Raw genomic sequence first — 24348 nt, 5'->3', positions numbered from 1 at the left:
ATCCCTGTCATCAACCAACCCACAGCCTCCTCTACTTTAAGTTTGTTCCAATTTACAGTAGTCCTTTGTTGAGCAATGTTAAATAATTTACCTTTTGAGAAAATAGTTCCCTTAATTGAAATATTTCACCCCAAAAATGATTTGTTGGAATGTTAGAATATGTGTTGGAATTCCAAAGTGGCCTACTATAATCAAGTTTTGTTCAACAGGTGGCCAGCCCACCAAATGACCTATGAGAAAGAGTCCAGCTGTCAGTAGGTTCCACCTGCATGGCATCCTGTGGCCTTTCGATAATTCCACAGTAGCCTCTCTCCAGACTACACACACACACACCCACACCCACACCCACACACACACACACACACACACACACACACACACACACACACACACACACACACACACACACACACACACACACACACACACACACACACACACACACACACAACTAACAGCTGGGGTTCAGTGGCATTGCACTCACCCTTGGAGGATCAAAATACACTTTCTGCTAATGAGCAGTTCAGGTGGCAGATGAGAGAGCGAAATAGAGATGGATGGAGAGAGAGAGAGAGAGAGAGATAGAGAGAGAGAGGGGGGGAGTAGATGGGGAGAGGTAGATGGAGAGAGAGTGAATGGCTGAGAAACAGAGATATTGATGGAGAGACGGAAAAGAGGAGAGCACCAACAGCATACCCTGTCACCTGTCAGTCTACCCCGGACCCGGTATGAGTTGTAATGAACATTAGGTGGGTCGGTCATCAGGCAGGCCAGAAAGCTCCTCTCGGTGACAAACAGGGAGACTGAGCCATTCTGACAGCCACAGCCCTCCTGTGAACCCCTCTCATTGAAAACCTGTGTCACGGAAACATTGCACTCTCCGCTCCAAGCCCCCCCCCCACACACACACACGCACACACACGCACACGCACACGCACACGCACACCCTTGAAATAGATCAGTTAGTCATGTATGGAGGAGAAGGGGATATGGGGATATGGGGAATGGGGGAAAGGGGTTCGGGGAAGAGACCTCCTGTTCTATTCTAATCTCAGACCGCCTGTTTCTGAAGTTAAATTGCTCCACTCCTTCAGCCCATAGCCCGGCTGTGACGATACCAGTGTCACAATCTTTTTTCCATGACAAAAATCAAACACAAAGCAAACCACACTCTTTGGTCCTTTAAAAACCTGCAGTAAGTAAAATATTGTGTGCTACAGCTTGGAAAATAAATACATGTTAGGGCTGTTTTCCTAAAGAATTGAAATCCACTTCGTGTTTTGTTTCCTTGCCACATTACAAACAAGTATCATGATGATGGTATCATCCAGGCCCTGGTATCGTCCCGACACACGCATACGCGCACACACACACACTCTACACACATGTACATTGCAATATTGTTGTATGGTGCTATAATACATTTTGTATTGTAGATATGTAGTGGTGCAGTAATGTTATATGATGTACTGTTTTATCTTTAGTTTTATATGTAATGTAAGTACCTTAATGTGTTTGGACACCAGGAAGAGTAGCTGCTGCCTTGGCAAGAGCTAATGGGGATCCCTAATAAATAAAAATACACATATAGAGAGATGATAAATAATGTCAACCAGTCTGCAGCAGATCTGCTTGAACGAGCCCTTACAGAGTTCAGTTCTGCCCTGTGCTCTTCTCTCCTAATCAGTGTTGAGGCCTTTCTCCTGTTTAATCACCGTGCTCTGCTACTGAGATGAGATGTCCGGACCAGCGGTGAGCCAGGTTCACGCAACAATCAGGACAGCTACGATCTGCTCTGACTGACTGCGTCCCAAAGGGCACCCTATTCCCTATATAGTGCACTACTTTTGACCAGTACCGTTAGTCAGCACCTCAGCTAAAGAGTATTTATCCATTCTTTATTTCTTTACTTCATTGCCACTTTTTCTTTCAGTCTATGTTTCCCAGCTGGTACTGTATGTTGACCAGAGTGTTTCTAGCAGGGGGGCAGCTATATGTCAGGTGTTTATAGCCAGTTTTACTCCTCTCTATTTTGTAGGCTTTGGACAGCTCTAACTAGAGCCTGGATGTTGGCAACCGGAGGCATGAAGCAGATGTAGCTCCACCTGCACTGGAAAACCTGGCCCCTGTCTGTGTGAGCATGTAAGAGGCAGCCAGGGGAGAGCCAGGCAGAGAGAGAGGAAAATGAGTGTGCCGTTCAAGCAGCGCTAAAATCATGATGGACAGAAAAATGTAATCACGAGCAGATAAGTGGGAGCCCTTTTTTAAGATGTAAGTAACGGTCATTGTTCCAGCCAGACACTCAAGATGGGCGGCAATTTAAGTGATACATATTACACATGCAACCAGATATCTGATTTAAATTGGATGGCCGACCTACAGTCCATGTCAAGAGAAATCAAAAAGCCTTCTAAATCTATGAAGATGATTCATGTAATTGTGATTGGCACACGTCGGCATGAATCTCACTCTAAAACAGCAATTTAACTGACAATTTACTGATGTAAATTTAAGGCACCTACAGTGAGGGAAAAAAGTATTTGATCCCCTGCTGATTTTGTACATTTGCCCACTTACAAAGAAATGGTCAGTCTATAATTTTAATGGTAGGTTTATTTGAACAGTGAGAGACAGAATAACAACAAAAAAAATCCAGAAAAACGCATGTCAAAAATGTTATAAAATGATTAGCATTTTAATGAGGGAAATAAGTATTTGACCCCTCTGCAAAACATGACTTAGTACTTGGTGGCAAAACCCTTGTTGGCAATCACAGAGGTCAGATGTTTCTTGTAGTTGGTCACCAGGTTTGCACACATCTCAGGAGGGATTTTGTCCCACTCCTCTATGCAGATCTTCTCCAAGTCATTAAGGTTTCGAGGCTGACGTTTGGCAACTCGAACCTTCAGCTCCCTCCACAGATTTTCTATGGGATTAAGGTCTGGAGACTGGCTAGGCCACTCCAGGACCTTAATGTGCTTCTTCTTGAGCCACTCCTTTGTTGCCTTGGCCGTGTGTTCTGGGTCATTGTCATGCTGGAATACCCATCCACGACCCATTTTCAATGCCCTGGCCGAGGGAAGGAGGTTTTCACCCAAGATTTGACGGTACATGGCCCTGTCCATCGTCCCTGTGATGCGGTGAAGTTGTCCTGTCCCCTTAGCAGAAAAACACCCCCAAAGCATAATGTTTCCACCTCCATGTTTGATGGTGGAGATGGTGTTCTTGGGGTCATAGGCAGCATTCCTCCTCCCCCAAACACGGTGAGTTGAGTTGATGTCAAAGAGCTCCATTTTGGTCTCATCTGACCACAACACTTTCACCAGTTGTCCTCTGAGTCATTCAGATGTTCATTGGCAAACTTCAGACCGGCATGTATATGTATTCTTGAGCAGGGGGACCTTGCGGGCGCTGCAGGATTTCAGTCCTTCACGGCATAGTGTGTTACCAATTGTTTTCTTGGTGACTATGGTCCCAGCTGCTTTGAGATCATTGACAAGATCCTCCCGTGTAGTTCTGGGCTGATGATTCCTCACCGTTCTCATGATCATTGCAACCCCACGAGGTGAGATCTTGCATGGAGCCCCAGGCCAAGGGACATTGACAGTTCTTTTGTGTTTCTTCCATTTGCGAATAATCACACCAAATGTTGTCACCTTCTCACCAAGCTGCTTGGCGATGGTCTTGTAGCCCATTCCAGCCTTGTGTAGGTCTACAATCTTGTCCCTGACATCCTTGGAGAGCTCTTTGGTCTTGGCCATGGTGGAGAGTTTGGAATCTGATTGATTGATTGCTTCTGTGGACAGGTGTGTTTTTTACAGGTAACAAGCTGCGGTTAGGAGCACTCCCTTTAAGATTGTGCTCCTAACCTCAGCTCGTTACCTGTATAAAAGACACCTGGGAGCCAGAAATCTTTCTGATTTAGAGGGGGTCAAATACTTATTTCCCTCATTAAAATACAAATCAATTTATAACATTTTTGACATGCGTTTTTCTGGATATTTTTGTTGTTATTCTGTCTCTCACTGTTCAAATAAACCTACCATTAAAATTATAGACTGATCATTTCTTTATCAGTGGGCAAACGTACAAAATCAGCAGGGGATCAATTACTTTTTTCCCCCACTGTACATTAGATTGATATTAATTTAATAAGCAACTCATGTTGATTTGAGACCCCTAACAATCAACACAATATACATATTTCTTAAATGGAAAAGTATCAGTGTCATTTGGAGCTGACAGTTCACGGTTAATCATCTCTTCTCAGAGGTATAGGGGAATGTATGGAAATTGTTGTGCCAATGAGAGAGAGAATATGATAGCTAAAAAGACAGAGAGTGAGAGAGCAAGAGCGAGAGAGAGTGAGCATGAGAGAGAGTGAGAGATAGAGAGTGCATAAAGAGAGAGAGAGGGAGAGAGAGAGAGAGAGCAGAGAGCATAAAAGGGAGGAGTGTAGAAGTATAAGGATGGATATTATTTCAGCCAAACTAGGTCTCTCTTAAATCTGAGACAGCCCATTATATGAAAAAGTACTGCAAACCAGCACAGCCAGTGTGATTATTAGGATTTAGTATAGTGTCCTTAGGGAATGGGAGAATAAAAGCAGTGTGCCTGTGAGAACCAAGGCCAGTGGAAGGAGATGTTTTGAGGCAGTATAAAACCAACAACTATTTCTCTGAGATTTAAGACCTATCCCCTGACCCGAGGGATTGTAAATTGCAGAAAGAGAGGGGTACATTTTTCCCCCTCAGTCCTCCACACATTTCATTCACTCCCAAAAGAGAGGCCACACACGTCTTACCACCTTGCTTCAGGAAAACAGTGAGTAATAACACGAAGATGTGGAGGATGGAACAGGAAAGGAAAGTGAGAGTGCCGCCTGCCACCGATTAAGCTCTCTGCCAAGGAACTATTGGCAACGACTGGGTATCACAACCAATCTCTTTAGCTTCCAGTCCACTCTGTGCCTGTCAGAAAGCTTAGAAGGTTGGAGGATGTGGCAGTGCTGACTATTTGATTTCTGGGATTCTTTTACACTGTATTGTGAGTTTAATTTGAATCCCTTTTTAAAAGACCACGTTTGATTGTTAGGTATAATCTATGACTGCTTGAACATCAGTTGAGAAACTGTTGTACTGTGGTTATCCATCTTAATTTTTTTTGTGTTGCTAGATTTATTTCTGGCGAGAACAATCAAGGGGATTCAGACAGCTCCAGTATCAGAGGGCTTCTGAGGCTTAACTGTGAACAAGGTAACATGATTATTTACACTTGAGTATTGGAGGGTTATGAATGAATGAAACACATTGACTTATTTGTTAATCTAAATACATAAATAAATTCTGTTTAATGATCCTCAGGTTGCACAGCAGATGTTGTGGAAAGATGTGAGCCTAAAGGCGCGGATGCTAGACTGACTACATGAACAAGATGGAACATACGTCAGAACACTCAAAGGGAGATGCGCACATGTATTAATGTAGCTCTGTCTAAAGAAATAACCAATATTTACATTGTACATGTTGAGAATGTGTCAAAATGTTCCTCGCCAGATTTCGGAAAGTATTCAGACCCCTTGACTTTTTCCACATTTTGTTACGTTACAGCCTTATTCTAAAATGTATTACATTTTTTTTCTTCATCAGTCAACACACAATACCCCATAATGACAAAGCGAAAACAGGTTTTTAGAAACATATTTACAGAAGTATTCTGACCCTTTGCTATGAGACTCGAGATTGAGCTCAGGTCCTGTTTCCATTGATCATCCTTGAGCTGTTTTAACAACTTGATTGGAGTCCACCTGTGGTAAATTGAATTGATTGGACATGATTTGGAAAGGGACACACCTGTCTATATAAGGTCCCACCGTTGACAGTGCATGTCAGAGCAAAAACCAAGCCATGAGGTCGAAGGAATTGTCCGTAGAGCTCCAAGACAGGATTGCAATGAGGCACAGATCTGGGGAAGGGTACCAAAATATTTCTGCAGCATTGAAGGTCCCCAAAAACACAGTGGCCTCCATCATTCTTAAATGGAAGAACTTTGGAACCATCAAGACTCTTCCTAGAGCTGGCCACCTGGCCAAATGGGGGAGAAGGGCCTTGGTCAGGGAGGTGACCAAGAACCCGATGGTCACTCTGACAGCTCTCCGGAGTTCCTCTGTGGAGATGGGAAAACCTTCCAGAAGGACAACCATCTCTGCAGCACTCCACCAATCAGGCCTTTATGGTAGAGTGGCCAGACGGAAGCCACTCCTCAGTAAAAAGCACATGACAGTCTGCTTGGAGTTTGCCAAAAGGCACCTAAAGACACTCAGACCATGAGAAACAAGATTCTTTGGTCTGATGAAAACAAGATTGAACTCTTTGGCCTGAATGCCAAGCGTAACATCTGAAAGAAACCTGGTACCATCCCTACGGTGAAGCATGGTGGTGGCAGCATCATGTTGTGGGAATGTTTTTCAGCAGCAGGGACTGGGATACTAGTCAGGATCAAGGAAAAGATAAATGGAGCAAAGTACAGAGAGATCCTTGATGAAAACTTTCTCCAGAGGATTCACCTTCCAACAGGACAATGACTCTAAGCACACAGCCAAGACAAAGCAGGAGTGGTTTCGGAACAAGTCTCTGAATGTCCTTGAGTGGCCCAGCCAGAGCCCAGACTTGAACCCGACCTGAAAATATCTGTGCAGCTACGCTCTTCATCCAATCTGACAGAGCTCGAGAGGATCTGCAGAGAAGAATGGGAGAAACTCCCAAAATACAGGTGTGCCAAGCTTGTAGCATCATACCCAAAAACACTCAAGGTTGTAATCACTGCCAAAGTTGCTTCAACAAAGTACTGAGTAAAGGGTCTGAATACTTATGCAAATGTGATATTTCCGTTTTTTTTTTATCAATTTCAGAATAAGGCTGTAATGTAACAAAATGTGGAAAAATATGGAAAAAGTCAAGGGTCTAAATACTTCCCGAATGCACTGTATTGTGTCTTTGAAGTAATTATTGGTACAGATTCAGCTTGCTTTTTTATTGGGAATATTGGAAAAAAGCTCTTCAGAATTCACACCATTAATTAATAAAAAATATGCCATAAACCCTGAGAGAAACGTGAAACTATTTATATGGAAATGCTAATGAAACAGAGCAAGGTTATTCAGCAGACTTATAGAAGTGTGGGTTAAAAGCTGTAACACTAAAGTCGATTTATTAAAACCTTAGATGGCATAAAGATTTCATGCTTTACAGAGCCTCTGAGAAACCATAAAACCATAAAATGTACATTTTATTTTCAGAGGAGTTAGATATGTTTAGTTTAAAACACATTAGAACTGCGGTGTCAGGATTATAAAGGATTGAGGGTGGTAATAAGCTTTTTGTGTTTTACAGGCAATCTGAGAGCCTCTCAGTAGAAATACACCTCTGGTAATGGACTTACCTATGGTAACTGAGTTACCATGGATGGGAACGCTCCTCTAATTGCACACTAGCGTCTTAACCCTTTCCAGGTTCAATATTGGCTGCGAAGAACCTTGGAATGTAGATGAGCTTTTTAAAGAGATTCCAGAAAAGATGTGCTGCACATGGCTTGTCATTGCTTTCAGAGATTATTTAGATTCAGAAGGATGCATGTCATTAAATAGTTGTAAGTGCAGGAATGTGTAATAATAATAATAATAATAATAATAATAATAAACTTTATTTGTATAACACTTTTCAATACACATTACAAAGTGTTTCACATCATAAAATTAAAGTACTAACAAATAAACAAAGACAGGAGGAAGGAGAATGAAAAAAGATGAATTAGTTAATTAAAATCATCCTTTGAAATGATCCATTAAGCATCTTTATAAAAGTGTGTCTTCAGCAAGGATTTAAAAAGAGGCACTGAATCTGCATGCCTGCATGCAGATGCACATTGGTAAATTTAAGAGCAGTTGTGGAGTTAATGATGTAAGATTGAGTGGGGAGCGAGTGAGGACTGAGTGGGGAGCGAGTGGAGAGCGAGTGGGGAGTGAGAGGGGATGTACAGATTACTTTAACACCAATCTGACAGGCTCAACAGATTCTTGTCAATCAGGCATATAATACTGTACATCTGTTTTCCCCAAACGAGTGTATGGGTATCCACAAGGGTATGGAAGCGAGCTCCAGGAAGTAGATTTGACAGAATTTGAGTGTAGCTGTAGCTATATTTTGTTTCTATTAAGCCATGTTTTCCTCACAATGTATGGACATTATTTTAAGTAGAAATTCTGTTAGTATCAGTTGAGTGTAATTTACTCTTAAAATTGGTTTTAGCAAGCAAAGGGGTCAGCCAATCTATTTTGGTTAATGGTGCCGTACACAGGGAGCTGGTTCAGGTCAAGTGTGCACAACAATCACTTAGAGCGCTTTCTGTACACCAACTCAACTACTGCAAGGACAGGTCAGAGATTTTATTTTATTTTACCTTTGAGAAGAGAAACATACAAAATCTCTCAATATTTTGCCCTGTCCTTATGAAGGGAGGTTGGAGAAGAGTACAATATTGTGCCCTGGTCCTGGCCCCATGGTGATGGATGCTATATGTGACCTTCCAGTTTCTGCCCCTGTCGCAGCCACACAGCCACCGGGGAGGTCTCACAGCAGCATCTGCTCCGGTCACAAAACATCATAATCCTCTTCACCACGTTGACCTCGTCACCTTGCCCCTCCTGCCCCGGGCTGGACAGAACAGGACAGGACATGACCCACTGGCAAGGGACAGAGAGGTCACTTTCTAAAACTCGGGGTTGGGTGAAACTATAGATGTTCTGATAGACAGGGGACACATTTGGGCGGTATGTGATAAGCATCTGCTATGTGGAGTAGTGACCTACAGTACAATCCATCCTACAGGGAGGCAGAGCAGAGCACTGTCTGCTGCTATTATGGATGTTTGAATATTATGCTTTCATAGGGTTGTTATTGTGATTACAGAATTAATTATATTCAATTTCTCATTCATTTGACTCACAGCTTCAGCTAAATACGGATGATGCTTATAGTGCTTATTGCTAAGCCCATTGTCGTCCACTTTCTATAATTTAGTTGATAAAAACGTAGTCATAGAACTGACAATGTTGTTCTCATTTGTGGAGGCAATCCTGTCAACACTATTAACACTGGGATGTGTTCTCCCTTAGGACATAAATTCCTAGTGTGTTTCTGTGTTTACAGCTTCTCTCCCTTCTCTAAGTGCTACTACAGTACTTAGTATCTATTTCCAAGTCCTTCCTATTACTGTATGATTCATGTTTGTCAGGGTCCTTCAGGGGTCTGGCAGAACCAGAAACCCTCAAAGAAACAGACAAAATGTATCCTAAGCTGTAAGATAGCTTAATTCAGAATCAATGCTTTGAGTACCGTAATTTCCGGACTATTAAGCGCACCTGAATATAAGCCGCACCCACTGAATTTTTTATTTATTTTTATTTTGAACATAAATAAGCCGCACATGTCTATAAGCCGCAGGTGCCTACCGGTACATTGAAACAAATTAACTTTACACAGGCTTTAACGAAACACGGCTTGTAACAAAAATAAATATGCTTTAACGAAACACGGCTTGTAACAAAAAATTCCAAATTAGCAGTAAGCTTTAGTTGTCTTTTTGCACTGAGTCAATTCCTCACGCTGCTGTTTCCAACATCTTATCATCGACTCATTAAGACCAAGCTCCCGTGCAGCAGCTCTATTTCCTTTTCCAACAGCCAGATCAATCGCCTTCAACTTGAAAGCTGCATCATATGCATTTCTCCGTGTCTTTGCCATGATGAGGGTGACAAAATGACTACCGTAATCAGAATGATGGGAACGAAAACTGTAGTTTTAATCTAAACAGTAAACAAAAAAGTTGTTTGACCGTAACCCGTTCGGCAATTTCATTGGTCTAATGAAAGCTTCATGCCGGCAAAAAACTGAGCATGTCACAGAATGTGTTTTTTTGAAAAAAAAAAAAAAATTGAAAGTGGGAAAAATCCATATATTAGCCGCGTCATTGTTTAAGCCGCGAGGTTCAAAGCCTGGAAAAAAAGTTGCGGCTTATAGTCCGGAATTTACGGTATGTGGTAATGATGCATGTGTTTGATGACTGAACTGTTGTCTTCTGAATTAGAGCCAATAGTGTTTAGGAAATACGCTGGAGTTAGTAGGAGACATGGGCTGTCTCCTTTCATATTTGATAAGCTTATATTGGGAATTAATCACATCTGCGGCAAATACTATATTTCCATTTGTAATGAATAAATGAAACCATGCATGATGGATTTATGTATTATCTTCCCCAACTAATTCATTAATGCAGTGATGGTGCCTTTTTTTCACAAGACATAATCATAAAAAAAAGTGATTCTTCACGGTGACTCTGACACACTTTTCTTTGTCAGCAAACCATGAAAGTGAAAGATGAATAATTGAGTCTTTGAACACCATTCAAACCAGAGGAGGGTGCAGGGATGCATAGCTATTTTGTGTGTGTTTTTTGGCGCTGATCATAACTTTATCTGGACATCAGAACAGCAATCACTCACCTCGATCCGGATGAAGCCTTCTACTTCAGTGAGTCTTCGCCACAGGACATACTGCTCGGACCAGGCCCTAATATCGACACTTGGAAGAGGGAAAAAAATGTCACTATAGATGTCGCCGTGGGGGCACATTGATGAGACTATGGCGACGAGTGAATAAATCGCCCTTACCCACTGTTATATTGGCGAATGTGCAATCGCTGGAGAACAAACTGGACGAGCACCGTTCGAGACTATCCTATCAATGGGACATTAAGAACTGTAATATACTATGCTTTTCGGACTCATTGCTGAACAAGGACATGCATAATGTATAGTTAGCTGAGTTTTCCATGCATCGGTAGGACAGAACAGCAGCTTCCGGTAAGATCCGTGGGGATGGGCTATGTCTCTATGTTAACAAAGACTGGTGCATAGTCTCTAATATTAAGGAAGTCTCAAGGTTCTACTCGCCTAAGTTAGAATACCACATGATAAGCTGAAGATCATACTGTTTACCAAGAGAGTTTTTATCTATATTTGTCAAACCTGTCTATTTACCACCACAAACCGATGCTGGCACTAAGACCGCACTCAAAGAGCTGTATAGGGTAAACAAGAAAATTATCATCCAGAGGCGGCACTCCTAGTGGCTATTGATTTTAATGCAGGAAAACTGAAATCTGTTTTACCTCATTTCTACCAGCATGTCACCTGTGCAACTAGAGGAAAACTACAGCAAACAAAGGCCCGAACATGACCCGTTCACATCGACGGGGCTGTAGTGGAGCGGGTTGAGAGCTTGAAGTTCCTCGGTGTCCACATCGCGAATTACCTATCATGGTCCAAACAAACCAACACAGTCGTGAAGAGGGCATGACAATGCCTCTTCCCCCCGAGGAAGCTGAAAATATTTGTCATGGACCCTTAGATCCTCAAGAAGTTCTACAGCTGCAACATTGAGAGCATCCTTGACTGGCTGTATCACCGCTTGGTATGGCAACTGCTCGGCAGTTACAGAGGGTAGTGCGTACGGCCAATACTTCACTGGTGTCAAACTCCCTGCCATCCAGGACCTCTATAATAGGCGGTGTCAGAGGAAGACCCCAAAAAATCATAAACTGTTCTCTCTGCTACTGCACAGCAAATGGTACCAGAGCGTTAAATCTGGGACCAAAAGGCTCCTGAACAGTTTCTACCCTCAAGCCATAAGACTGCTAAATAGTTAACAAAATAGCTACCTGGACTATTTGCATTGAACTCTTTTTCACTCTATGCACACCCACTGGATTCTACCAACACACACACACACACACACACTCACACATAACAAGTACACACAGGGACACATTCACCACTTACATGCTTACACACTCATCACATAAACTGCTGCTGCTACCTATTATCTATCCTGTTGCCTAGTCACTTTACCCCTACCTACAGTTGAAGTCGGAAGTTTACATACACCTTAGCCAAATACATTTAAACTCAGTTTTCGTCTCAGATGGTGTTTTCAAATCAAATCAAATCAAAGTGTATTTGTCAAGTGCGCTGAATACAACAGGTGTAGAACTTACAGTGAAATGCTTACTTACAGGCTCTAACCAATAGTGCAAAAAAGGTGTTAGGTGAACAATAGGTAAGTAAAGAAATAAAACAACAGTAAAAAGACAGGCTATATACAGTAGCGAGGCTATAAAAGTAGCGAGGCTACATACAGACACCGGTTAGTCAGGCTGATTGAGGTCGTTGGGTGCCCGTAAAACTGCTGCCATTTCTTCCGGCACATCTCCAAAGGTATGTTTGTGCACAACCTGAATTTGAGCCGTAATATAATAGACGTTTTCTTGTATCATTCCATTTCACATACACCTTAGCCAAATACATTTAAACTCTGTTTTTCACAATTCCTGACATTTAATCCAAGTAAAAATTCTCTGTGTTAGGTCAGTTAGGATCACCACTTTATTTTAAGAACGTGAAATGTCAGAATAATAGTTGAGAGAATGATTTATTTCAGCTTTTATTTCTTTCATCACATTCCCAGTGGGTCTGAAGTGTATATACACTCAATTAGTATTTGGTAGCATTGCCTTTAAAATGTTTAACTTGGATCAAATGTTTTGGGTAGCCTTCCACGAGCTTCCCACAATACGTTGGGTGAATTTTGGCCCATTCCTCCTGACAGAGCTTGTGTAACTGAGTCAGGTTTGTAGGCCTCCTTGCTCGTAACACGCTTTTCAGTTCTGCCCACAAATTATCTATGGGATTGAGGTCAGGGCTTTGTGATGGCCACTCCAATACCTTGACTTTGTTGTCCTTAAGCCATTTTGCTACAACTTTGGAAGTATGCTTGGAGTCATTGTCCATTTGGAAGACCCATTTGCAACCAAGCTTTAACTTCCTGACTGATGCCTTGAGATGTTGCTTCAATATATCCACATAATTTTCCTACCTCATGATCCCATCTATTTTGTGAAGTGCACCAGTCCCTCCTGCAGCAAAGCACCCCCACAACATGATGCTGCCACCCCCGTGCTTCACGGCTGGGATGGTGTTCTATTGCTTGCTAGCCTCCCCCGTTTTCCTCCAAACATAACGATGGTTATTATGGCCAAACAGTTCTATTTTTGTTTCATCAGACCAGAGGACATTTCTCCAAAAAGTACAATCTTTGTCCCCATGTGTAGTTGAAAACCGTAGTCTGGCTTTTTTATGTTGGTTTTGGAGCAGTGGCTTCTTCCTTGCTGAGCGGCCTTTCAGTTTATGTCAATATAGGACTCGTTTTACTGTGGATATAGATACTTTTGTACCTGTTTCCTCCAGCATCTTCACAAGGTCCTTTGCTGTTGTTCTGGGATTGATTCACACTTTTTGCACCAAAGTACGTTCATCTCTAGGAGACAGAACACGTCTCCTTCCTGAGCGGTATGACGGCTGCGTGGTCCCATGGTGTTTATACTTGCGTACTATTGTTTGCACAGATGAACGTCCTACCTTCAGGTGTTGGGAAATTGCTCCCAAGGATGAACCAGACTTGTGGAGGTCCACAATTTTTGTCTTGGCTGAGGTCTTGGCTGATTTCTTTTCATTTTCCCATGATGTCAAGCAAAGTTTCCCATGATGCACTGAGTTTGAAGGTAGGCCTTGAAATACATCCAAAGGTGTACCTCCAATTGATTCAATAATGTCAATTAGCCTTTCAGAAGCTTCTAAAGCCATGACATAATTTTCTGGAATTTTCCAAGCTGTTTAAAGGCACAGTCAACTTAGTGTACGTAAACTTCTGACCCACTGGAATTGTGATACAGTGAATTATAAGTGAAATAATCTGTCTGTAAACAATTGTTGGAAAAAGTACTTGTGTCATGCACAAAGTACATGTGCTAACCGACTTGCCAAAACTATAGTTTGTTAACAAGAAATTTGTGTTGTGGTTGAAAAAATAGTTTTAATGACTCCAACCTAAGTGTATATAAACTTCCGACCTCAGCTGTATTTGGCTAAGGTGTATGTAAACTTCCGACTTCAACTGTACATATCTACCTCAATTACCTCGTACCCCTGCATATGGACTCGGTACTGGTACCCCGTGTATATAGCCAACCTATCATTGCTCATTGCTTATTGTGTATTTATTCCTTTTGTTACTTTCCCCCCCTTTATTATTGTTGGGAAGGGTCCGTAAGTAAGCATTTCACTGCTAGTCTACACCTGTTGTTCACGACGCATGTGACAATTAACATTTTATTTGATCTGAGGCAAAGAGGAAATAGCCACAGTGAAGCGTTGTCATGTCCTGACCAGTAAAGGGGTCATTTGTAATTGTAGCATGGACAGGGCATGGCAGGGGGTGTTTGTTTTGGGGTTTTTTGGTTCTAGGGGATTCTGTTTCTTTTTCCGTGTTTGGTCGAGTATGGTTTCCAATCAGAGGTAGGTGTTTTTCGTTGTCTCTGATTGGAAGCCATACTTAGGCAGCCTGTTTTTTCCTTTGGGTTTGTGGGGGGTTGTTTTCCGTTATAATCTTGTACATTACGGAACTGTCGTTTTGTCGTTTGTTAGTATTTTTGTTTAAGTGTTCACTTTATCAAAATAAAGAAAGAAGATGAGCACTATACCCGCTGCGCCTTGGTCTGTCCCTTTCAACGCCTATGACAAGCGTTTAGCTTTTTCTGGCTTGTTTTCTCTCAAAGGTCATCATAGTCTCCTTTAGTACTGGGTGAGATAATGTGTGGTGTTGGCATATTCTGGAGTTAAAGTTCAGCAATTTGTTGTCTTATTTACGTCACTGTAAGTGTGACTGTCCACAAGTCCCAATTACGTCCACAATTTTTTATTTTTTTTACTCCCTACCTTTCAACTCTGTCATATACAGAGTTGAAAGGAATTTTGCTGCAGCATTTTTTATTTAACTAGGCAAGTCAATTAGGAACAAAATCTTATTTACAATGACAGCCTAGGGACAGTGGGTTAACTGCCTTGTTCATGGGCAGAAAGACAGATTTTATCTTGTCAGCTCAGGGATTCGACCTAGCAACCTTTCAGTTCCTGGCCCAACACTCTAACCACCTGCCACCCCTAGTTTTGCAATTAATAACTTGGACCATAGCACTACCCGCTGACTAACCGCTAATCCCCTTAAAGCATGATGACACAACCTTGGCCTGCCTAGATTCAGGTTCCTGTACGTGCAGCTAGCTAGCTCCTGGGCCTGTGAAATTGCCTCCCAAGGCTCTGGTGCTGGTCAGCGTTTAAAGCCGACCAGGCGGAGATGGGGATGTGTTGGGGAAGGGCTAAAGGAGGAGCAGGGATGTAGCTACACACTGTTTGTTTTCAGGATTAATGTCTTGTCTATGCAGGGCTTGTGTGTTTGTTCAGCCAGAGTGGGAGAGGAGGAGGGAGGAGGAGATCATGTCTGCTTGTTCAAGGGTGTGGGTGCATTTATTTTCTAATGCCCAGGCTTAAAAACAGAATTGGGGCAATCCTGTGCAGTATGTGCATTGTATGTAAGCATTTAACAATTTGTGCTTATTCTTGCTAAAAGTTTAAGACAACCCTATGTAGGGATTGTCATGTAGCATACCAATAAAGTGTTTACTATGTATAGTTCACAGATTCTAGTAGCTAGCAGACTATCAAAGCCTCATCCAACACAGCAACAGCAACACACTCTGGCATCTCCTGACAATGAGAAACGGCTGGAGCGTGCTGTAAAATGTGCTGTGAATAATTTGAAAGGCGAGAATTGCAGAAAATATCCCCTCCTTACGCAAGTGTAGACTTCAATTTCAAAAAACGCATTGTCGGGTTCTAAAAAACATTTCCGAACGACATTTTGTGAATGGAAGGTAAATGTCTATAACAGACGCCTTAACCATTACCTTCTCTGACGGGAGCGTGCAAAGAGAAAGAAACCCACTGAATTACAAAACCATAAAATGTGGCGATAAAGATGTGAAACGTCTACTTAAACCTCATTACCCACACATTCCACAAATCCACACCAATATGGAAGTGAGAGGAACGTTGGGGATAGGGGATGTAGTTAAGACATATTTTCCAAACTGGAAACCTTCAATGCCTTTTTCCTCCTGACGTCTCTTTGATCGCTGACAGCCGAGTTGTATGCGTGACACTGTTTCCCGACAGTGGTGGAGATTTCTTCATCAAGCTGTATGGCACATAGAGTCCCTCACATCTGTGGGCTTCCGAACCAATTTCTATTTTCAAAGAGCAGACATTTTCATCAGAGGGAAATCAAAACATCTGTTAATTTTCTTCAGATCTTTTTGAAAAACATATTAAGAAGGGGTGTGTTCATTGCATGAAAAAGAAGATTAGCATGTTTATTACTCCACAGACATGACCCCAGGTGGGCAAACTTTTCACATCTTTCTTTTAACTGAGATGGGCAGTGTAGATAGCATTCCTCCTCTGCCACCTCCTCCTCCACATCCTCCCCCTCAAATGTACACCTGCTTCCACCACAATGTTGTTAAAAGTGCTTTCAAGTCAAAGGTTCCTTCCCAATACAGTAAGAATATTTGGCACAGTCATGGTAAGTGCGTACAGCAGTTTCACGCTAATCTCATGCTATTTTACATATTTTACCTTGAGGCTAAGAGAAAATGTTGCCGTTTTAAAGGTCATTTCCTGCAATTAAACACATTTTGCCATGGGGCACAGAGAAAGATCTGCAGTTTAATAGCTAATCGTATGCTATTTTACACATTTTGCAATGAGGCTGAGAGAACATTTTGCTGGTACACCCATATTTTATATACAGTACCAGTCAAAAGTTTGGACACACCTACACTACTGTTCAAAAGTTTTGGGTCACCTAGAAATTCCCTTGTTTTTGAAAGAAAAGCATAATTTTTTGTCCATTAAAATAACATCAAATTGATCAGAAATACAGTGTAGACATTGTTAATGTTGTAAATGACTATTGTAGCTGGAAATAATTGCAAAATAGTTTTCTAATGATCAATTAACCTTTTAAAATGCAAAACTTCCATTAGCTAACACAACGTGCCATTGGAACACAGGAGTGATGGTTGCTGTTAATGGGCCTCTGTACGCCTATGTAGATATTCCATAAAAAAATCTGCCGTTTCCAGCTACAATAGTCATTTACAACATTAACAATGTCTAGACTGTATTTCAGATCAATTTGATGTTAATTTAAATGGACAAAAAATGACATTTTCTTTCAAAAACAAGGACTCATTCAAGGGTTTTTCTTTATTTTTTCTATTTTCTACGTTATAGAATAATAGTGAATACATCAACACTATGAAATAACACATTTAGAATAATGTTGTAACCAAAAAAGAGTTCAACAAATCAAAATATATCTTATATTTGAGATTCTTCAAAGTAGCCACCCTTTGCCTTGACAGTTTGGCACACGCTTGGCATTCTCTCAACCAGCTTCATGAGGTAGTCACCTGGAATGCATTTCAATTGATAGGTGTGCCTTGTTAAAAGTTCATTTGTGGAATATATTTTCTTCTTAATGTGTTTGATCCAATCAGTTGTGTTGTGTCAAGGTAGGGGTGGTATAGAGAAAATAGCCCTATTTGGTAAAATACCAAGTCCATATTATGGCAAAAACAGCTCAAATAAGCAAAAAGAAACAACAGTTCATCATTAGTTTAAGACGTGAAGATCAGTCAATCCGGAAAGTTTCGAGAACTTTGAACGTTTCTTCAAGTGCAGCCACAAAAACCATCCAGCCCGTGGGCCCCTCTGCCTTGGTATAGATTGGGCCAAGGTAAGAGATGAGGCCGAAGCCAAACAAATAGACACTTCCTTCTGGTTGTATCAAATGGAAGAGCAGATTGCAGGCTGAGTTGACAAAGTCATTAAATTCAGTCATGTTAAATCCCGAATGTATGCTTAGTTTATTCCCCACACGTGTGCATTCATCGTTGATAGATGGACCCTGGGGGTCTAGAGAATCCTAGAGGGAGAGGGGAGTTTTTAGAGCACTGGATTGATTTTGTTATTATGTTTACTTTCTCCCTATGTGCTTTTGAGGCAGTGTATCCCAAAATATACATTTTCTTTTTCATTTCCCACACTCTACAGGGATTGTAATACGTACACCAACAATGTATTTATCCCATCACCAACTGGCATACTAAATCTAATGTTTTTATCCCATCACCAACTGGCATGCTAAATCTAATGTATTTATCCCATCACAATTGGCATGCTAAATCTAATGTTTTTATCCCATCACCAACTGGCATGCTAAATCTAATGTTTTTATCCCATCACCAACTGGCATGCTAAGTCTAATGTATTTATCCCATCACAATTGGCATGCTAAATGTAATGTTTTTATCCCATCACCAACTGGCATGCTAAATCTAATGTTTTTATCCCATCACCAACTGGCATGCTAAATCTAATGTATTTATCCCATCACCAACTGGCATGCTAAATCTAATGTTTTTATCCCATCACCAACTGGCATGCTACATCTAATGTATTTATCCCATCACCAACTGGCATGCTAAATCTAATGTTTTTATCCCATCACCAACTGGCATGCTAAATCTAATGTATTTATTCCATCACAATTGGCATGCTAAATCTAATGTTTTTATCCCATCACCAACTGGCATGCTAAATATAATGTTTTTATCCCATCACCAACTGGCATGCTACATCTAATGTATTTATCCCATCACCAACTGGCATGCTAAATCTAATGTTTTTATCCCATCACCAACTGGCATGCTAAATCTAATGTTTTTATCCCATCACCAACTGGCATGCTAAATCTAATGTTTTCATCCCATCACCAACTGGCATGCTAAATCTAATGTTTTTATCCCATCACCAACTGGCATGCTAAATCTAATGTTTTTATCCCATCACCAACTGGCATGCTAAATCTAATGTTTTTATCCCATCACCAACTGGCATGCTAAATCTAATGTATTTATCCCATCACCAACTGGCATGCTAAATCTAATGTTTTTATCCCATCACCAATTGGCATACTAAATCTAATGTTTTTATCCCATCACCAACTGGCATGCTAAATCTAATGTTTTTATCCCATCACCAACTGGCATACTAAATCTAATGTTTTTATCCCATCACCAACTGGTATGCTAAATCTAATGTATTTCTCCCATCACAATTGGCATGCTAAATCTAATGTTTTTATCCCATCACCAACTGGCATGCTAAATCTAATGTATTTATCCCATCACCAATTGGCATGCTAAATCTAATGTTTTGATCCCATCACCAACTGGCATACTAAATCTGATGTTTTTATCCCATCACCAATTGGCATACTAAATCTAATATTTTTATCCCATCACCAATTGGCATGCTAAATCTAATGTTTTTATCCCATCACCAACTGGCATACTAAATCTAATGTTTTTATCCCATCACCAACTGGCATACTAAATCTAATGTTTTTCAAGGAGTTAGGAGTTTTCAGAAATGACCTAAAGGATATGAGATATGACCTTTGGGTGGATGAATGGAGGTGGGGTTTATCTTCTCTAGGCTTTCTGCTTCTTTGGAAACTAGCGACTGAAGTTATTGTATTCACAAATGTTTATTTTGGAAGAGTGAGGAGAGAAAGAAAGTGAGAGAGGGAGAGGGAGAGAGAGAGAAAGTGTGTGTGGGTGGGTGTGCGTATGTATGTTATTAGTCTGTGTTTTGCTGCCATGAGATCTTTGTACTCTATCAATCCAGACTAGGCCTGCCAGCCCTGGCAGTGGCTGTCTGTGTGATTATATTAAAAATCTCTGTGGATGTGTGATATTACTGTGGTCTTCAGTGCCCTCCTTCCCCTCCTGCCCAGCTCCTTCAAAGCCTGTTCCGCAACAATTTTTATATTAAAAAGATAAAACCGATTCAGGTGCAGGTAGTGAAATGTCAGCACTCCTTCCCTTGCCGATGGTATTCACATTCGTATTTAATTTTTTGTAAATGCCATAGAATATTTTTTTTTTAAATCTTGCTTGTCCTTGGTTGGTGTTTATGGTTCGGGAGACAGGGGAGGAGAAGGGGGATGGGGCTCCTGTGACTGAGTCCTGGAGTCCATATCACTGGCTGTGTTTCTTTGAAAGGATGCGGTCCGGCAGGGAATCAGAAGCTATGATGATGCCTGAGAAGCTGTTTAAGTGTTGAAGGATGACTGACTGGCAGAAAGGAGGGAAGGAATTGATGGCCGGTAAATACACATACTGCAGGGGGACGAGAGGGACAACAGGGACCAAGGACGAGTAAACATTACATAACAGACAGACACTCATGATTAGGGTTGTTGTGGTGACCGTATTAACGCCACACCGGCAGTTATGAGTCATGACCGCCGTAAAATTCTAAGTGGCCGTTGAGTCATGGTAATCTCTTCTTATGCACTCTGGACATGCGTTGGCAGTACCCAACTTGCTAACAGCCATCAGGTTCTAATTGCCTGGTAAACAGGGCTCTATTGTCCCTCTAACCACTCTGACGTCAATGCAAATGCAATCAAAAAGCACATTTAAAAAAAAGAATAATCAAACAGTATCATGCTTTTAAAACTCATCTTACTGTGATCCATCAATTCGAAGAAAGCAGTTCAACAGGTTGAAACTGAGCAGAAAACATGGTTGTTGTGGATGTTGTTTCAAAGCCTAGCACAACGAAATGGACAGCGCTTTCTAAGGTGATGATTCATTCAAAACACCCATAACCATATTAGAGCTTATGCATACACATCAAATCAAACTTTAGTTTTCACATGTTCCCGAATACAACAACTGTAGACCTTACCGTGAAATGTTTACTTACAAGCCCTTAACCAACAGTGCAGTTCAACAAGAGTTAAGAAAATATTTACCAATAAACTAAAGTAAAAAAACAATAAAAAGTAACACAATAACATAACCTCCTCCTTTTCCGCAGCAACCAGTGATCCGGGTCAACAGCATCAATGTAACATTATTGCTTCCGTCCCTTTCCTCGCCCCTACCTGGTCTCGAACCAGAGACCCTCTGCACACATCAACAACTGCCTCCCACGAACCCTCGTTACCTATCGCTCCACAAAAGCCGCGGCCCTTGCAGATCAAGGGAAACCACTACTTCAAGGTCTCAGAGCGAGTAATGTCACCGATTGAAATGCTATTAGCCAAGTTAATAAACAAATCACTGACCATTTCGAATTGCTCGGTACCTTCTCCGCTGTGCAATCCGGTTTCCGAGCTGGTCTCGGGTGCACCTTAGCCACGCTCAAGGTACTAAACGATATCATAACCACCATCAATAAAAAACAGTACTGTGCAGCCGTCTTCATTGACCTGGCCAAGGCTTTCGACTCTGTCAATCACCGTATTCTTATCGGCAGACTCAATAGCCTTGGTTTCTCAAATGACTGCCTCGCCTGGTTCATCAACTACTTTGCAGACAGAGTTCACTGTGTCAAATGAGAGGGCCTGTTGTCCGGACCTCTGGCAATCTCTATGGGGCTACCACAGGGTTAAATTCTCAAGCCGACACTTTTCTCTGTATATATCAATGATGTCTTTCTTGCTGCGGGGGATTCCCTGATCCACCTCTACGCAGACGACATCATTCTGTATACATATGGCCCTTCTTTGGACACTGTGTTAACTAACCTCCAAACGAGCTTCAATGCCATACAACACTCCTTCTGTGGCCTCCAACTGCTCCGCTAGTAAAACCAAATGTATGCTTTTAAACCGTTCGCTGCCCGCACCCACCCGCCCAACTAGCATCACTACCCTGGACGGTTCTGACCTAGAATATGTGGACAACTACAAATACCTAGGTGTCTGGCTAGACTGTAAACTCTCCTTCCAGACTCATATTAAACATCTCCAATCCAAAATCAAATCTAGAATCGGCTTCCTACTTCGCAACAAAGCCTCCTTCACTCACGCCGCCAAACTTACCCTAGTAAAACTGACTATCCTACCAATCCTCAACTTCGGCGATGTCATCTACAAAATAGCTTCCAATACTCTACTCAGCAAACTGGATGCAGTCTATCACAGTGCCATCCGTTTTGTTACCAAAGCCCCTTATACCACCCACCACTGCGACCTGTATTCTCTAGTCAGCTGGCCCTCCGCAACATATTCGTCGCCAGACTCACTGGCTCCAGGTCATCTATAAGTCTATCCTAGGTAAAGCTCCGCCTTATCTCAGCTCACTGGTCACGATAACAACACCCACCCGTAGCACACGCTCCAGCAGGTATATCTCACTGGTCATCCCCAAAGCCAACACCTCCTTTGGCCGCCTTTCCTTCCAGTTCTCTGCTGCCAGTGACTGGAACGAATTGCAAAAATCGCTGAAGCTGGAGACTTATATTTCCCTCACTAACTTTAAACATCAGCTATCTGAGCAATTAACCGATCGCTGCAGCTGTACATAGCCCATCTGTAAATAGCCCACACAATCTACCTACCTCATCCACATATTGTTTTTATTTACTTTTCTGCTCTTTTGCACACCAGTATCTCTACTTGCACATCCTCATCTGCTCATTTATCACTCCAGTGTTAATCTGCTAAATTGTAATAACCTCGCTACTATGGCCTATTTATTGCCTACCTCCTCACGCCATTTGCACACACTGTATATAGACTTTCTTTTTTTTCTATTGTGTTATTGACTGTACGCTTGTTTATTCCATGTGTAACTCTGCATTGTTGTTTGTGTCGCACTGCATTGCATTATCTTGGCCAGGTCGCAGTTGTAAATGAGAACTTGTTCTCAACTAGCTTACCTGGTTAAATAAAGGTGAAATATATATATATTTTTAAATTAGCACCCAACCCGCTAACTAGTTGGCCATTTCATACCGGTTACATATATTTAAAAACTTTTTTAAATGTAGATGTTCCAAAGGCACACATCAGCTGCTCGTATGCGGCTTGTATGCATGGAGGCATGGAGATCCTAAACGTGTTCATGTTACTTAAAGATCAATTACCGTGAGACCGGCAGTCTTTTGCATGACAATAACTGGCAGAATTTCATGACCACCACAGTCCTACTCATGTTTTCTCCAGAGGATCAGAAGTCCTGGGATCATCTGAACTGATTAAATTATCTTTGACCAACGTCACTAGGGGATTACTGGCAGTGGGGATGTGGAAACATATGTCAATATTATATGTTATGTCATGTTTATATGGGAAAGTATTGCATAACACACAGCCAGTGTTTTTAGCAGGTGCTGGAGATTAACGTTATATTACCCCCCCCATTTTATTAGGTACAACCATCTAGTACCAGGTCGTACCCCCTTTGCCCTTATGCTGCTTACGCCAAATCCTGACTCTGCCATCAGCATGATCCAACAGGACCAGGTGATGTTTTTCCATTATTCAATTGTCCAGTGTTGGTGATTGTGTGCCCACTGGAGCCACTTCTTCTTGTTTTTAGCTGATAGGAGTGGAACCCGGTGTGGTCGTCTGCTGCAATAGCCCATCCGTGACAAGGATCGACGAGTTGTGCATTCCGAGATGTCGTTCTGCACACCACTGTTGTAGTGCGCCATTATTTGTCTGTTAGCTTGTCTTATTCTTACCATTATCCTTTGACCTCTCTCATCAACAAGCTGTTTTTGCCCACAGGACTGCCGCTGAGTGAACGTTTTTTTTGTTTGTCACACCATTTTCGGTAAACCCTAGACACTGTCGTGTGTGAAAAGCTCAGGGTCGGCAGTTTCTGAGATACTGGATTCGGCGTGCCTGGCACCGATGACCATACCAGGCTCAAAGTCGCTTAGGTCACTTGTTTTGACCATTCTAATGTTCAGTCGAACAGTAACTGGATGCCTCGATGCCTGTTTGCCTGCTTTATATAACATTTCAAGGCCACATGATTCACTGTCTGTAGGAGCGATCAATTTTTTGTGAACGGATGGTGTACTTAATAAACTGGTGTATACAGTGCCTTCAGAAAGTATTCATACCCCTTGACTTATTCCAAAATGTTTTGAGTTACAGTCTGACTTCAAAATGTATTAAATTGCTAATCATTAACTTCACCATGCTCAAAGGGATATCAATCTGCTTTTTTTAAATGTATTTCATCTACCAATAGGTGCCCTTCTTTGAAAGTCATTGGAAAATCTCCCTGGTCTTTGTGGTTGAATTTGTGTTTGAAATTTACTGTTCAACTGGGGAACCTTACAGATAATTGTATGTGAGGGTTAAAGAGATGACGTAGTCATTCAACAATCATGTTAAACACAATTTTTGCACAGAGAGTGGGTGCATGTAACTTATGTGACTTGTTCAGAAAATGTTTACT

This window comes from Salmo salar, chromosome 09 (assembly GCF_965601325.2).
Source record: "Salmo salar chromosome 09, fSalSal1, whole genome shotgun sequence".
Classification (NCBI taxonomy): Eukaryota; Metazoa; Chordata; class Actinopteri; order Salmoniformes; family Salmonidae; genus Salmo; species Salmo salar.
Note: the sequence above shows the minus strand (reverse complement) of the source record.